A 17,418-nucleotide genomic window follows, 5' to 3' on the forward strand; every position below is an offset into this window, starting at 1 on the left:
ATATGTTAAGTTAAACCATAAATGTTTATTAATTAGTCTCACATATTATTCCCTTTAATAACAAGGCATTTTACTGTTTTTCTTTAAGATCTTATTTAAATAATATTTATTAAATTGGTCAAAAGGGCAAGTTACAACTTATCATTTATTTAATATTTTATTTTTTAAATTAGACTTGGAACTTAATAATCATGTCATTTTCTTCGAGTTAAAAAGAACACGATTTAAAAAGTAATTTATCCCTAACAAAAATTATATGATTTGTTGTAGAGTTGAAAATTTTCTCTTAGCAAAGTAACAAAAATATGAATTTAAATCATGAAATACTCTTTGGATGTATAATAACAAACAAAGGATTGCGTTAAAGTTAGTATTCATCATAATTCTATCGTTAAAAAATTAGTTTGACTATAATAATTTTTTACGTGTATTTAAGATTTATATGTAAATAGAATTTATAATTTTTTTATTTAAAAATTATAATTTAGAGAATTTATAATTTTTTGGTTCAAAAATTATAATAGATAAAATTTGTAATTTTATCGTTAAAAAATTATAATCGAGATGGTTTGCAGTTTTGCTTTATAAAATTACAAGTTTAAATTTGGTTTTAAATTAAATTTTATTTGTATTCAATTTTTTATGTGAAGATTTACTCTGAGTATACAAAGGTAATAAAAATGCAATAGTAAGTTATTTAAAATAAAAACAAATATAAAGAATTAGATCAATTATGATTCTATAATTTCAAAAAAGCAATTGAGATATTCAATCTTAAATTTATTATAAAATATACAAGCATGAGATATCATATATTCAGTTTATAAAAAATTATTGAAAAGTGAAACAGATAAAATTGAATGCTAAGTGTAAAATTGATTCATCTTTCCATATTAGGTGTAGGATATAATGTCATTCACTAGTTGACACGACAATTGCCTAAAGACATGGCTTCCATGAGTTGCAACTTCTCTTGGAGCATATAATTTTGTACCCATAAAGGGGTTCCAACTTTTGTAGTTTCAATCTCAATATGGTTTGGACAAATTGAAATGGATAACGTCTCACACCATTAACATTTGCATTTTTTGATAGATAAAGTTTTCAAATGAAAAAAGGACAAATATCAATTAATTCAATGTGTCATTTGCGAAACTTTAATTTGGTGTTCAAAATTTATAGGTTTTTTTAAAAAGATAAAATAAATAAATATAGGTCTTCTTATCCATTTCTGCTCTTCCTTGAGGACAAATTGCTCCTCAAGTCTTGATAATCTTTTTGAGTAACTCTGGATCATCAACCCCTTTATGTAAAACAAAACCTCCTAGACTCTTAGAATCTGGTTTATCTACAATGGGGTATCCCCCCTTTTGTACTAAGAAGAGGTACGTTAGGGAAGTCACCATAGTTGAGGATGAGTTTGACATTGTCGTAGACTCGAGAGTACCAGAAAATATCTTCGGCGTTTAAGGACATGATCCTCTGGGACCACTTCAGATTGTCTTTGTTTTCAATGAAAGGACCTTTGCTGGGTAGATGTGAAATAAATCATCTATACAGTAAAGGGGTATAGTAGACGATGATTCCCTTCTTCTTCTGAGTCCTCACATGGATGGAGTAGTAAGTATCAGAAAGAATAGTAGGAACAAGATTCTGAGTTAAGAAGATACGAATAGCAACCAGATCCACAAATTCTTCTATGTTCGGAAACAATATGATCCCATAGATAAGTAGAGCTAAAATGGCGTTGAAAGTCGTCCAACTCTCAGCATCAAAGAAGGTAGTAGCCTTGTCCACTAGAAACTTTGAGGTAAAACCATGGGTTCCACCCTTGGGCTTCAGGTTCAACTACACTTCCTTCTTCCTTATGTGGATGGCTTCAAGAAGGACTTGATATTTAGGGAGTTCCTTAGTGAATACATAAGGCACTTGGTTCTTGATCCCAATACCCCAAATATATGAATACTCTTTCAACGTGGGTGTCAATTGATAATCTTGAAAAGTAAAGAATCTCAACGGAGGATCATAGAATTGCACCAGGGTGTGCACAACAGTGGTATTGACTTCAGTTTCTAGATTCCTAGGAGGTCGCCATAAGACTTCTTGAATTCATCTTTGTTCCCAAGAACTAAATATGCCCCTAATCCTCTCAACACAATAAACTGAGGCTCCACAAACTTGTAACTATGAATGCTCTTTCTCTCGGAAGTCATGCTTCGTCTCGGATGCTTAGTCAATAAACTGGGCTCTTAGATTCCTGGAAAAGAAATGCATATGCAAAAAGATTTGTCATGATGAATGACAATGTATGATGAAATGATATAGATCACACAAATTCAAAACTCTGATACATTTTGAATAATCTGTATATGTCGTTTGCTGTAGGTTCAAAGGTTCGACGCAATATGAGAATCAAGGTAGGTAGAGCCTATGGTTTCCTGCAAGAAAACCCCATATCCCCCCTCAGAGGTATGGACTATGCTCCAAGGTAGTCTCTAGAAGGTCTCCCAGAGTCATCGACTCGAAATGAAAATACCCTTCCGTAGTGAATGCTCACAAGACAAAAGTACTTCCAAGTGAATCTAGTCTGGGTGTGGCTCTCGTGACAACCCAATGCACGAAACGCAGACGTACACGACTATCCATGAATTTATCACGTGTGTATACTAAGATCGGGTATAGAGCTTCACTCATGTAGTATCAACCTCAACCCAACAACAACATATATAGATATCTAATGTAACAGAATGCAGAAGTGTAAAGCAATAAATGGTGAATAATATAAAGTGAGTAAGGTATAAAGATAAGCACCTAAAACTAGCGAAAACAACCTAAACTAGGCTCGACTCTTTTTAGCGACTAGGAAGCACTCCAGGCAACAAAGTCTCCCCAACAGAGTCGCCAGCTGAAGCTAGCGGAAATATACCAAAACGTATCACACGCTTGAACATACAACAGAGTCACCATCAAACTGTATTTATTCCCGAAGGAAAGGGAAAACATCGATAAAACCCGGGGGAAAGAGATATGTTGGGTAAGAAAGTCGGTTATGCAAGGGGAAGGTATTATCACGCCAAACATCCATGGTACTCCATGGGAACCATTTTGATTGTTCTCGCTCAATGGGTGTGATATCTAAAGCTTACTCGCAAAAGAATGGGGGAAAAGGAAAGAAATAGATAAAGTGCTCGGTGAGGATTAATGTCATCATGCCTACGTATTCTCATAGTGCAATGAGGAATTCAGAGCTCTGTAGTTCAAAGAATTAGTGGTAGGAGATGAAAATAAGTTGATCAAAGTATGGTCTAAACCAAAGGATAATTTTGTTTGAACTCGAAAAGGGGTGAAAATATGAACCCAAGAGTAAAACTGGCTTTTATCGATACGTGGGCTAGTATGGTTGCCACTATAGGGTAAGACCAAAAACAAGGTGAATTAAGTGTTTGGGGAAGATCTAGATAACTCTTGGTTCACAAGGTGACGCAAGATGGAGCACAAAGGGATAATGTATTTGACTCAAAGATAACTAGTATATCATATGGAGTGAATGAAGGTAGAATACGAGTGCATCACGGAGATAAACGGAACAAAGTGACCAAAGTCATAGAATTGAATATTTGGATAACAAAAAGGTATAATTTGAAACTGAAGGTGAAGGTGTATTGGTATCCATAGGAAAAATGGGATCTGTACCATAGAGGGAAGTAGGCATGAACCGATACGTGGACTAGAATGGTTGTCGCTATATGGTATTTCCAAAAAAGAAGGAATTAAATGTCTGGGTATAAGCCAAACAACTCTAGGTGCAAATGCGGACTGCCACTATATCGTCCTAAACGGGTGTATATGGAATCCCAAAGAAACTGTATTTTTGGTGTCAAAGAAATAATATGTCACTAGGGTGAATAGTTTAATGATTGAAGATGGATAATGAATCATGAAAGATATGAATGATGCCCTAAGGCGGAAGAAGGAATAATTAGGAGTATGCTCGCCAAGGATTCGCATCCTCGTGCCTACATATTCTCATTGTGCAATGAGAAAACTAGAGCAATCATATTTCGTCGAACCACGAGAACAAAGAGAGAGATGAAAGTGATGAAAAGTATAACTTTTACCAACATAATGGTATTAAAAGGTATTTGTCTAAGCAACATGGCCTTACAAGACAAACCCAATTTCAGAGGTTAACGGCCATGGAACAAAGAGAGAGATATTTTTATAAGCAACAGGGCCTTATAAGACAAACACCACTTCAAGGAATGATTGCAGTTCTGTAGTACAGGGAATAGTGTATCACTGGATGGGGAACAAACAGTTCGAGATCAAAGAAGAATAGTATCTTGGATCCATGAAGGAGATAGACTTTGAATCGAAGAGTAAACCGACGTCTTAGCCAAAAAAGAATGAATTAAATGTTTGGGGATGATCCAAACAAATCTCGATTCATGAGGTGGATTGCCGCTATATCGTCCTAAAAGGATGTACAAAGAGTCCAAGGAGAAGTATATTTTATCTAAAAAAGATGGTCTTGATTGATGAATTAAGAATGATTTATTAATAATAAGGTATAAATAAATAAGGTAGCTCACGAAGAATTTGGGTCCTCCTACCTACGTATCCTTATAGTGCAATAACGAAATCAGAGCTTTCATAGTTCAGCCTACTACGACTGAAAGCAAGATGATTGATGAGGCAAAATAAAATGATTGATCGATGAAGAATGGAATAGACTTGATAGTTATTTGGTAAGAACCACACTAAAGTCTATGAGTAAAGGTGGATACGATAAGCCATAGACCAAACGTACCGCACCCGAAGATATCCAGAATGAGGGTAGGAAAGATCTAGTCTTATTCCTTCTTTACTACTTAAGGCTCGTTGTAAGACCCCAATTTTGACCATAAGATCCCTCATGCTATCTCATCATATGCAGTAGCATTGGGATCACACCTTGGCATTCTCCTTACCCCTCATTCATTTGGGCTTGCATTGGAAGAGATCACCAAGCACATTTGGTTGTATCATACTTTGTTTTTATTTATTTTACTAACCAAAATACCAAAAATATGTCATTGTATAGTTTAACTTTTTTGTAGGTAGTATGTATGCTCACCTATGCTTTATCAATCTCATATCTAGGGTTTAAGACCCTCAATACAAGGAGCTCAATCAAGAATTGGCTTACATTGGCTCTAAGTATCATATATGGATCCCCATGATATTCACATGCTATTTTGATCAAGAAATCATCAAGAGCTTGGAGTTGGTTTGCCTTGGAAACCCTAATTCATTGGGTATCTTGTGTAACTTCTTCAACAAGTTTCCTCAATAATTGATCAAATATTTCAAGGGATACTTCACATTTCATCATATTATACAGACATTATCCTCCATTAGCCCCAAAAGTCAAGAGAATGTCAAGCTAGCAAGTTGGTTCATGGTGGTTGACCAGAGAAAGTCAACTGGTCAAAGTTGGGGTTCCCTAAACCCTATCTTCTACAATTTTTGTCATATGAAAATGATTCCAAGATCAACGTTACTATAAATTACATTCCAAACAACTTTTATATTGAGGTCAAGATCTAGTTTTGCTTGGAAAGTCATTTTTCATGGTGAAAGATTATAGGTCGTTTTGTCTAAACCTTAATTTGGAGGTCAACTTCCAAAGACCATAACTTGCTCAATTTTTATGAGATGAAATCCATTCAAATTTCATGATCAAATTCAAGATGTCTACTTAAACTTTTATGTTTGGAGGAAGTTCAAATTAAACTTGAAAATTCATGTGCCAAGAGGAAACATTATAGGTCACTTTGGGCCAATACCATTGAATAAGTAATTTTCCTCAACTTCTAAAATGGATAACTCCTTCATGCCAAATCCAAATGAGGTCAAATTTGTGACCAAATTGAATAGGTTTGAAATAGATACAACTTTGATGAAGGAACATTTCTCATTTGAAGTCCATAGAAAAAGTTATTCAAGGTAGAAGAAGTGAACATATGGCTTGATACTTAGAATTTTTTTAATATGTTTGATTTCCCAAAATTCCACCTTAAAATTAATCATGATCCAAGCCTGAAATGAAAAAGTGTTCAATATGAAATTTGTTCCTCTTGATCTCACCTTTTGAAAAAGTCCAAAATCATATCATTTGGACAAAGTATGTGGTACTTGTGCATGGGTGAAAGTTGAAGCACCATTTGGATATTTTCAAGGTCCAATTTCCATACACACTTGGATGAGCTTCTAAGACGATTTCAGTACATTGCATATTGGATTATGGATCAGATGTTATCATTTCATGGACCTCATGCACGCCCATGCAACCATGCCAAGAGGATTTTAATTTTTTTTGCCAAAATTGGAAGTGTGCAATATCATTCTCTATCGCTATAAATAGAACCTCTCATGCTCAGAATTGAGGACCTCATGCCCAAACTTTGATTCAGCAACCCCAAACTCTAACCATTGAAGGATAAACTTGAGGATTTTCTTTGAAAATCAAGTTTCAATTCTCTATCTGTTTTGAGATTGAAACTCCAAGAGTCCATCCCTTTCTCTGATCTATTTCTCTTCCATCAAGCATCTGAAGTAAGGCAAAGCATAATTGGAAGCAAGATCGTGCCAATCTGAAGCTCCACTAAAGGTGTATTTTCAGATTTTTCATCTCTTCGATTCTCCACTATTCTTGTTGATTTTTGGTTGTCTGAAGTCCTACCAATGTAGGCAAGAAGATTGAGTTGCTTTGAGGTCAAATCAAAGCAACTCAATTCATGATCCTCAAAATTCAATTCCTTGTATCTTTTTATATACTTGGAATTAGACAAAATTGAGGCCAGATTCGAGCTCCTGAGCATTTTTCCTTCAAAATAGTATACTCATTTTCCATTTTTCTTTGAGTTGAACCTGGACTAGTCCGGTAGTCCTCACCGGAGAAGATGACAGGGGCCAGGGCTCCGATGGTGTGCTGCCTTGTCCAGAACCCTTTGATCTGAGTCCCACGTTCTAATCTCAACCATCCAACGTGATTACCATGCGTGCATCTCATTTGACTAAAGAACACATAGAACACGCGCTTTGGACCATCTGATATGCCACCTCAATTAATGAGGGAGATCAGATGGTCCACGTATTTTTGAATTTTTGAATTTTCATTTTATTTGCTTTATTTTCATTAATTCGTATTAATTTCATTATTGATCCAAAAAATATGGAACTTTCACCAAAAAAATTCAAATATTTCTCTTTTTCATTTTCTGAATTAAAATTACTTTTTGGATCAATATTGATATTTTCCATGATTTAATTATTTTTGTGCATAGTTTTTAATTGTTTAAAAATACTTCTGACTTTTCAAAAATAGTGAAATTTTTTCTCCAAGGTCCTCTGACCTTGTTTGACCTATGATAAATCTCTCGGACATTTATTTGGTGTTTTAAAGAGGTTTTAGGTTTTTGATAACACATAATTTAATTTAATGCATTTTTAATTGATTTTTAATTTGTTTAATTGAAAATAAATTATGTTGAGCCATTTTTATTGATTGTGAAGTTTGAATATTGTGTTTGGGCCTTGGTCAAGGTAGATTTGACTTTTGTTGGATTAAAATCATTGGATTTAGGGGATTGATGAAATATACATTTCATCTCCCAAAATGAATGAATGATTTTAATTTAAATAAAATTCCTCCCATGATCAATTTGTGTTTGTCTCATTCCCCCTCCCTCTTCATCTTCAATCCCTTTCTATCCCACTCCTCTCATTGGCCAATGAAATCTCAATATCCTAAGGCTACTTGGTTCATGAACCAATACAAGTATGGATGAGATTAGGTCCACCCTTTGATCATTTTCTTCTTGTGTGTGGTATGTTTTAGGAGTATGGTTCATTATACCATATCTCTAACATGCGTTAACACCAAAATTTCTATTGCCCGACCTCAGATAGTTGTGACTTCTACATAAGTCCAATTACGATTGCTTAACATAGCGCTAAATTTTGACACAAAGGCATATCATTCTAGTAAGTGGGATTGTAAGTTCCCCCCCTTTCATGGTATTGTGTGGAAACTTGGCCTTTTTCGTTCCTTTGGAAGATGTCTTGGTTCAAGGATCCATGGTTGTGAATAGAGGGTTGAGTGTTCTCCAAAGAATGACTTAAACAATTGAAAAGCAAAACTCCACTAACTTCTAACCTACTAAAAATTTGGCTAACTTTTAATTTCAAGTCATTTACTTTTATTCACTTTAAATTTAAGCCATTTAATTTATCATTATACATACCATTTAAATTGTATATTTTAATGTCATTTTCACTTTGCTCACTTGAGCCATATATTGGGATTGTATATACTTGTTTGTTTATTTTGTTTATGCTTGTGGTCTTAGGACCTTAAAATACATAATAAACAACAAAAACCCTAAAAAATATTTGTGTGGATTGTTGGATTGTGATTTGAGCTTTGGACTTAGAATTAGGCAACATTCCCTATGCAAAAGAACTTGGCCAATGCCAACTTTTCTGAAACCAAGTCATTGTGATGTGAGCTTTCATCTGATGCAAGTGTTGAAGATCCATTTGAGTTCATCTGCTACATGATCTTGATATAAATGTTACTTTGAACCTGTGTCTAATGCATTATTCTGAGCCATTCAATGAGTATGTCATCTGATACACGGGGAAGACTATGAAGAAGACTGTGAAGTTAATTGCTTGGATGTGGCTATCTTTATTTGATGTCTTTCTCTTCATCTTGCTTGCTTATTGATATTGCTTGATTTTAAAGTCCAAAGGAAAAGTGAGTTTCTATATGACATTCTTGTCTACTGGCTTACATCCAATTGGTAAGATCTTTTCAACTCTCAATTTTTAATTTTTGCTTAGGATTAGTCTCTTCATCTCCTCCCACTTCTTAAATTTCAAACCTCTCCCTCTTTCCAAAATCTTCTTTGCTTATGATTTCTAAACTTAGACTGTATTGCAAATTAGAAACCTTGGCCTTATGCCATTGCATTTTTAAACTCTTTTCTTTAATCAAACTTGTAAATGAATCTAATCATATTGACTTAAAGCTTCAAAAGACAAAAATAACTAACACTCATTCAAACTCTTTTAGACCTTTTGTGCCCCTTATAAACTTGAAATTTTTGTTAAAAGCAATCCACTCATTTTGAAATTGATACCCCAAGCTACGGGGTTTTGATCCCTCATTTTTATGTTGGTACGTAGGCACAAGTCCGAAGGTATTATCAAACACAAAAATATAATTAATGAATTCTTTTCTCATCCCCACACTCTATTTATTGCAAACACCATTTTATACCAAAACACATACACACATAAAAAAGGGCTCCCTAGGAGTACCTAGGAAACTTTGGGTGCTAACACCTTTCCTCTGTGTAACCAACCCCCTTACCTGTAATCTCTGCCATTTTATTAATTTTGATTTGAAAACTTCTTATCTTTGGGTTTTGTTCGTACTTTTCCCTTTTCCTTTGGAAACAATAAAAGCGCGGTGGCGACTCTGGTTTTATTGACGTTAAGTTTACCCATAGCTTAATGGTCATGAATTTACCGCTACACTCGTGACATGTAATTCTCATCCTAACTTTCAAGTTGTTGGAGAAGAATCTTCATTATTGCTCCTTGTAATGGTGATGAAGACCTTATGAATCGTTCGACTTGAATTTCACTAAATTCTATTAATGGGGGTGAATACAATGAGCAATTGGGCCAAGCGTCCCGTACTCAAAGTTATTCATAATGGGGGTTGGAATTCTATAGTCTTATTCCTTCTCCATTGCTTAAGGTTTGTATCGTACAACTTGAATAATGATTGATAAGTTGTTGGTGAAGTCCTTTGCTTGTTGCATGATACTTTGTGAAGGGATGGACTTGCCAATCGTATGATTTGAATTGCACTAAAGTCTATGAATAAAGGCGAATACGATGAGCAACTGGGTCATTCATCCCACACCCAAAGATATTTAGAATGGGGGTTGGAATTCTCCAGTCTTATTCCTTCTCTATTACTTAAGAATCGTGCCACACAATTCTAACTTTGATTTAACAAGCTCTTGAATAGCCACCTTTGACGTGTCTTGCATTATCCACTACTTGGTATGACTGAGGATGCCTTGATTGAGAGTCTGACTTGAGGCCTCAAGCTCCACAACTTACAGAAAAAGTCTTATTAAGTGACCAAGGGTCTTTTGGTCACTAAAATTAGAATGTGGGATTATACAAGATCAAAGGAATTAGTTGACCAAAATTGCTTTTGATTGACTTGAATCGAAAGGTTTGAATTAATTTTGAGAACTAGGTTAAATCCTAATCTAATGGTTAGAATTTGTTACAAACTATCCTAAGGGGACATGTAGTAGTTAGTCATGGTTTGATTAAATTATATGTCAAGTTCTAATCCTAAAGAAACATGTGTTTCTATGGCCAAAATGACAAAATAACCCCTAAGGGTAAAAAAGTCAATTCACATGAATATTTAATTAGGAACCAAATTAAATCCTAATCAAAATTCTAACTAAAACCTAAAAGATTAATCAAGTTCTAAAAACTACTCTAATCAATTAAAACCTAATTATTTAAAAACCTAACTAAATTCTAAAAAAATCAATTAAATATAATTTTATTCTAATTAAAAACTAATTCTAATTACCTCAAGATTCTAATTAATCACTAAAATTTATTTAAACTAATCAAAACTGATTAACAAGAATTAACCAAGATTAAACCTAATTAAGCTAAATGTTAAAACTAAATGTAAATAAGATAAAGCTATTGGGGGTGCAATTCTGGATTGGAGGTGCAGGAAGAAACCAACATGGGATTCATGAGAGAAACCCAACATGATTTTAGCATGTGAAACAAAATGCATTGGGCCAAAGGGTTAAGGCCCCGAAATCTAATCCTCTATACAGGGGGAGGTGAGGACCGAAATGCAATGTGTAGCTATGAAAATATTGGGCTTGGCCATGACTCAAGCCCAATAACCAGGGTCACAGAATTTAAAAAAGTCATAACGCGGATTTCCCCTCCATTGACTCGCCAGCCCTACGCCACAGGCCACAGCGCCGAAAATAGCTTCCGGCGGCGGTGGCCACCAAAATGCAAGTTGGAGCTACCAAAATGATTACCTTCTCACACTCTACTCGAATCCCCAATCGATTCCATAAAAACAAACCTCAACACCCCTAACCGAATCCTCCAACTCCAAGAACCCTAATGTGATTTCTTCAAATTAAATCCTCTCTTCAACGATTCAAAGCCCTTGGGATGAGGGCTTTGAACCTTCTCATCGTGCTCTACATAATGGTAACAACTATTGAAGAAAAAGAATAAGTTCTTCATGGAGCCTTACCGGAGATGGTGACAACGGTGATCAAGGGTCTTCTTCTAGGTAATACTTTTAAATGCTCGCTTCTTGTATTGGTTATGAAAATTCTTCTTTTTCTACTTCTTTTGAATCCAGGAGTGGTGAACTGAGGATTTTGGATTGATGATGAAGCCTTAGAACAAGCTAATTGAATCTATAATGATGAGCTTCAATGGCGCCTAAATAGTGCGTGTAGGTGAGGTTTAGAGTGAGAAAAGGAAAATTCAGAGAGTGCAGGATTAGGGGGTTCGATCCAAAAGTTCCTCACAATGGTGAAGGAGAGTGAATTATATAGGAGCGAGGTTTGGGATCATCTTAGCTTAAGAGTTTGTTATGGTTAAGTTTGGGATTTTCTTAGGAGTTAGTTGTGATGAATTCAGTGAGTTCAATCTGTTAACTCACTGAGTGGCCAGTTAGTTGGCTGGATTAGTTAGTTAGTTATCTAAATCCTGACTAGTTATGTGAATGAGATAATTCTTTGTCGGACTATTAACTGTTAGTGTCATGAAGGTTGTATTGTTAGAGTATTCCAAAGGAGAATTAGTTGAAATTGTCATTGCCTATTAGAAATTCAGTCAGTTGGAATGTTATGTCATTGATTTGCTCCTGCAGGATTCATGTATGCCTTACTGCAGCTTATTAGCCTTATGTTCATGTCTGGAAATGTCAAGCTAGATGCAAGGTTTGTGTGGTGTGCATAATGGTTTGCATTGTTCATGTGTGATATACCTTGTTACGGTTAGCTTATTTGGGGAGTTGTTGTAGATTTTGTAGGTTAATGCAGGGTTTTGCTGCAGCAGGGCAAGGCCAATGTGTATTATTATAGGTTCAGGTTTGCAGAACATAATAGGTTATTGTTGAAAAGTTTATGTGTTGAATTGCATTGTTCTTCATGTCTTGTTGTTGACTTGCTTTGACCTTGTTGATATTTCATGTTGAAGGCTAGTGGGTTTGGACTGGTTCAAGGCTTGGCTGCAAGTATGCTTGGTCTGCTTGTAGCATCTCAACTGGGCCATGCCTTCGACTGCTGCTTCATGTCAGGTATGACACATTGTAGGTTTTGTGTTACTGAGTTTTGTTGTGGATAGGTTCGATTCTACACTGCTTCTAAATGTTGACAATCCTGATTTGCTTCTGGCCTATGCATGGGTGTGGTTTTGGTGGCCTTGAAGACTTTGACTTGGTATGCTAAAGTGTCCAATGACATCTTCTATTTCACCTGTTCTGGCCATGAATGTATGTTGCTTGATTGATGTAGGGAAGTGATGGTCTTCATGTTAGTTATTCTTCATGCATAGGATTGCGTTTCTTTGGTCTACTATACCCTGTAGACAGGTTTGCTTTGCCATCTCCTTTGGTCTTGAAAAATGAAGCTTAATGGTTGGATATTGCTGCTGACTTGTGATGCCCTGCAGGTTAGTACATGCTGCCATATGCTTATGCTTCTAATGCATTGCAATACTGCATTGGACTGTTGGAATTTTGTTATGACTTCCTGCACTAGTGCTGATATGATTAGGTGTTTGATTGGTTATTGCAAGACTTTTATGATGGCCTTGCTCATTCTGACCTTGGCTTGAACAACATGGCCATGTGTTTTGCCATATTTCATTTTGGCATTGTTTCTTAGCATTTATAGGTCATGGTTTGATGGAGGGTGAAATATATTATGTGATGCATCATTGGCTTGTAAATGGTATGGTTGATGATCATTTATGATAGGGTAGTGACAAGTTTCATGTGGCTTGCTTTTGCTTGAAATTCAAGTTAATGTACGAGCTTGTATGGTTATGAAATTGGTTGGTTTTGCAGGCTCACACATGAACATGAATGGAAGCTTGCATTTGAAGAAATCAAGGTGGAATCAAGCAAACATGAAGTTGGATGATAAACCAACGCCCATGGAGGAATTGGGATTAATTTTGAGATTAGGGTTGACTTTGGTCAAAGTTGACTGAAAAATCAACTGTTGACCAATGTCAACATTTGGTCAAAGTTGACAAAAATTATAATTTTCCATGTAATGATCAATGCAATGGATTGTAAATGGTTATTTGAATGCAAGTTAGATGGTTTTCAAATTGGTTTTGGTACATATAAATGCTTGAATTTGAATTGAAATGAATGTAAATGGAATGGTCATATTAACATGGTTTATGAACAAGGTTATGACTTGATGAATAAGGTTAAGGCTTTAATGAATCATTAATCATGAATCAATGGACTTGACCATCACTTGAATTGGAACGTAATGGGTTTTAATGACTTGAACAAACAATGCTATGAATGTACCAACAATCCTTGGACAAAATAATAAGGCCTTGAGACTAAGATGAATTGGATTTAAGACTAATGGCCAAATGAAAACAAGACAAGAGTGGATCATGTACTTGAGATGGTCATATGAAGTGGGCTCAAGCAAGACATGATCAAACCAAGGGCTAGGCATTAGGCATGAGGATGATCCATATGAAATTCCATTAATGGAGAGATAATATAAGTTATAGGACCATAAGCATGGAGCTATGGAAAAAGGTTATGGGAGACAAGGATCAAACAAAGGAATTCAACATGCCAAGGATGAAACAATGGATGAACTAGGGTTTGGGTGACTACCCAGCTGAGAAGTCAAGTCCTAGGACCAAATCCCCCTTGATTAGGGTTTCAATGGGGAATATCCTTCAACCAAATTCTTTAATGAATGAACATCTCTAATTAGGCTTTTGATATCCAAGACAAGACCTAGAGAAGCTCCAAAGGATCCCATCACCATATCATCAAGAATTAGGGTTTGAAACCCCTGAGGAGAACTTTGATGAAACCTTGTTAAATCCACATCTCCAAAATCAGGCGGGTTTCACACCCCCCAATACTTTGATGAATAGTTAAGCCATACTTTTGAAATTTGATTCACACACAAACCCTAGCTTCACAAGCTAATATCTTTGAATCTATAGTGAACCACTAATTGATGAATGATACATATGGATGAGTTATAAATGTATGAAAATGGTCCCCAAGTCAAGTGGTTGGATGGAAAGATGAAAAAGGGGAGGGAAAATTTTGGGGTACAACACATACTATTACCAATTTGTCGTCAATCAAGAATTTCAACCTTTGGTGCAGTGTAAAAGTGACTGCCCCAACAACATGAATCCACGGTCTACCCAACAAACAACTGTTGGCCGAGTTGATGTCTATGACTTGAAAGGTGATACTTAATTCGTGTTGTCTAACACAAATAGGCATATCCACTTCCCTAATGACCTGTCTTCGGGAGCCATCAAAAGCTCAAATAATCAGTGCACTAGTCCCCATCTCAGGCCCCTTAAACTATAATTAACTTAATGTAGCTTTTGGCATTATATTAAGTGAAGAACCAGTATCGACGAGGACTCGAGATAGAAGGGAGTTTATACACATGACTGAAATATGTAATGCTTTATTGTGAGCATTTCCCTCAAGAGGTAATTCTGCTTCATTAAATCCGAAGTATGTGTTGGCGGTGATATTCGCAACCACGTCGTCAAACTGATCAACCGTGATATGTTGCATCACATGAGCAGCATTCAGGACTTTCAACAATGCTTTACGGTGAGCCTCAGAACTCAGAAGTAAAGACAATATGGAGATTTTGGAAGGAGTATGACCTCATTGATCAACGATCTTGGAATCACTCTTCTTGATCAATCTGAGGAATTCTTGGCCTTCCTCAAAAGTGATACTTTTCTTGTGATCTTTAACATGTTCGTCTTCAATCATCGGCCATTTACCCTTAGAAATTTCAGTTTCTGCAGTCTTATCGACAATAACCTTTGTCTATACTGGAACAATTGTCATGGTCGGAGTGGCAAGTACAGATGCCCCCGCCCGCATAGGAGGATTAGGAAGGACCTTCTCCTTAGGCGGGATAACTGTGGGTGATGGAGACAACCTAGGAGTGTATTTTGGAGCAAATACATGGCCACTGCGAGTCATGCCTCCCGCTCCAATTATATTAACAATTTCAGTGTCAGGGATGTGAGTCTCTTTTCCGCACACGTACGCCTTCGTTTCATACCTCCATGGAACTACCTTGGTGTTCTGATACGGGAATGGACTCGGAAAACGGATATGGATCGACTGAATCTTCTTGGGAGGAGCTTCAACCTTCTTCTTCCTGTAAACAATAGTTATGGGCTCGACCACTGCAATCTATTCAACGGCCTTAAATCTGGAAAACTGTATCAACCATTGATTCATCAGCTCTTGCACACAACCCTTCAGGTCATTACAACTATCTCGATCAGACTCACACACAACGTAACCTTCGTGGATACCGACTAGAAACCCAAACTATTCAATCTTCTTCAACACTACTAACAACACTGATTGCTGGGCCACCATGATTAGGAAGAGCATTTGTTTTCACATTAGGATTTTCTTCTAAGAAAGACAAAACCTTCTTATCAATCAACTATTGTATTTTATTTTTGAGGGTCCAACAGTCTTCCGTAGAGTGTCCTATGTACCCGGCGTGGAATACCCACAAGGCATTAGGATTGTACTTAGGATGATAGGGAGGAGAGGCTGGTGGGATTTCCCTTGGTATAATAGCCCATACATGGATTGAGTATGGCACCAATTCAACATATGGTATCCATATCTGATGAGGATGTTTGCCAAAGTTATTCCCTTTATTCTGGCCTCGACCTTAGCCCCTGTTGTCACGAGTGTTCTATTGATTCTGATTGTTTTGAGCCGTTGTTGGTTGCTGATTGCGATTCTGTGGTTGATACTGACACAAAGGTTGTTGATACTGAGCAACAACTATATAAGGATACATATAGTATGGCATGAGAGCCATAGGAAATTGATATTGGGGGTGGACGCTTGTCGTTACAACACCTGTCTCCCCATCTCTCTTTTTTGGAAAGCCCTCATGCGGCTTCTTATTCGTAGTTTGTGGAGCGACGATACCTACGATCTTTCCTGATTTCAACTTATTCTTGACAAATTTACCAATGGTTACCATATCTATAAAATTAGTAGAAGAACTGTCGATCATTTTCTCAAAATACAGCTCCTGAAGCATACCCATGAAGATGTTGACGAATTCATTGTCTGATAAAGTCGGTCTGACCCTAAAAGCCATTTCACGCCAATGTTGAGCATACTCTTTAAAAGTCTCACTAGATTTCTTTGCTTGATTCTGTAGCTGCAATCTTGTCGGTTGCATATCGAGGTTGTACTTGTATTGTTTTAGGAACGCTTCAGATAAATCTCTCTAGGATCTAATCTTGGTGTGCTCCAAGCCCATATACTAGTCTAATGAAGCCCCTGACAGACTATCTTGGAAGCAGTGGATTAGCAGATTATTATTGTCAATATACAATGACATCTTCATGCAATACATCGTAATGTGTCTTCGAGGACATTTTAGCCCCTTATACTTCGATAAATCTAGTACCTTGAACTTTTGAGGAAGTACCACATTCAGAACCAAACAGAGATCTTGTGCATCAATGCCAAAGACAGAGAAACCTTCGATAACCCTTATCTATCGTCCAACAATTGGTAATCCGCCGGTCGGACTAATAGTGGGAACGATGACCTGATTGGCCGGTCGAGAGGTTTCTTGATCCATCACTTGAACATGCCACTACGCCAAAACAGGTTTTTGGCAGCGCCCCTTAGACAGCGCTTTTCTCCAAAAGCGCTGCTACACGTTAAAAAAAAATAAAAATAAGGAAACTGAATACGTAGATGGCTTAAAGCGCTGCTAAATGGATGGTCTTAGACAGCGCTTTTTAAAAGCGCTGCTAAATGGCCTACCTTAGACAGCGCTTTTGAGAAGGTCCACCTTATACAGCGCTTCTCCCAAAAGCGCTGTCTAAGGCCTTAAAATTATTTAAATTAATCACAACAAAAGCGCTGTCTAAGGCCTACCTTATACAGCGCTTTTTAGAAGGTCACCTTAGACAGCGCTTTTGGGAGAAGCGCTGTATAAGGCCTTAAAATTATTTAAATTAATCACAACAAAA

The sequence above is a fragment of the Lathyrus oleraceus genome, chromosome 1, assembly GCF_024323335.1.
Source record: "Lathyrus oleraceus cultivar Zhongwan6 chromosome 1, CAAS_Psat_ZW6_1.0, whole genome shotgun sequence".
Taxonomy (NCBI): Eukaryota; Viridiplantae; Streptophyta; class Magnoliopsida; order Fabales; family Fabaceae; genus Lathyrus; species Lathyrus oleraceus.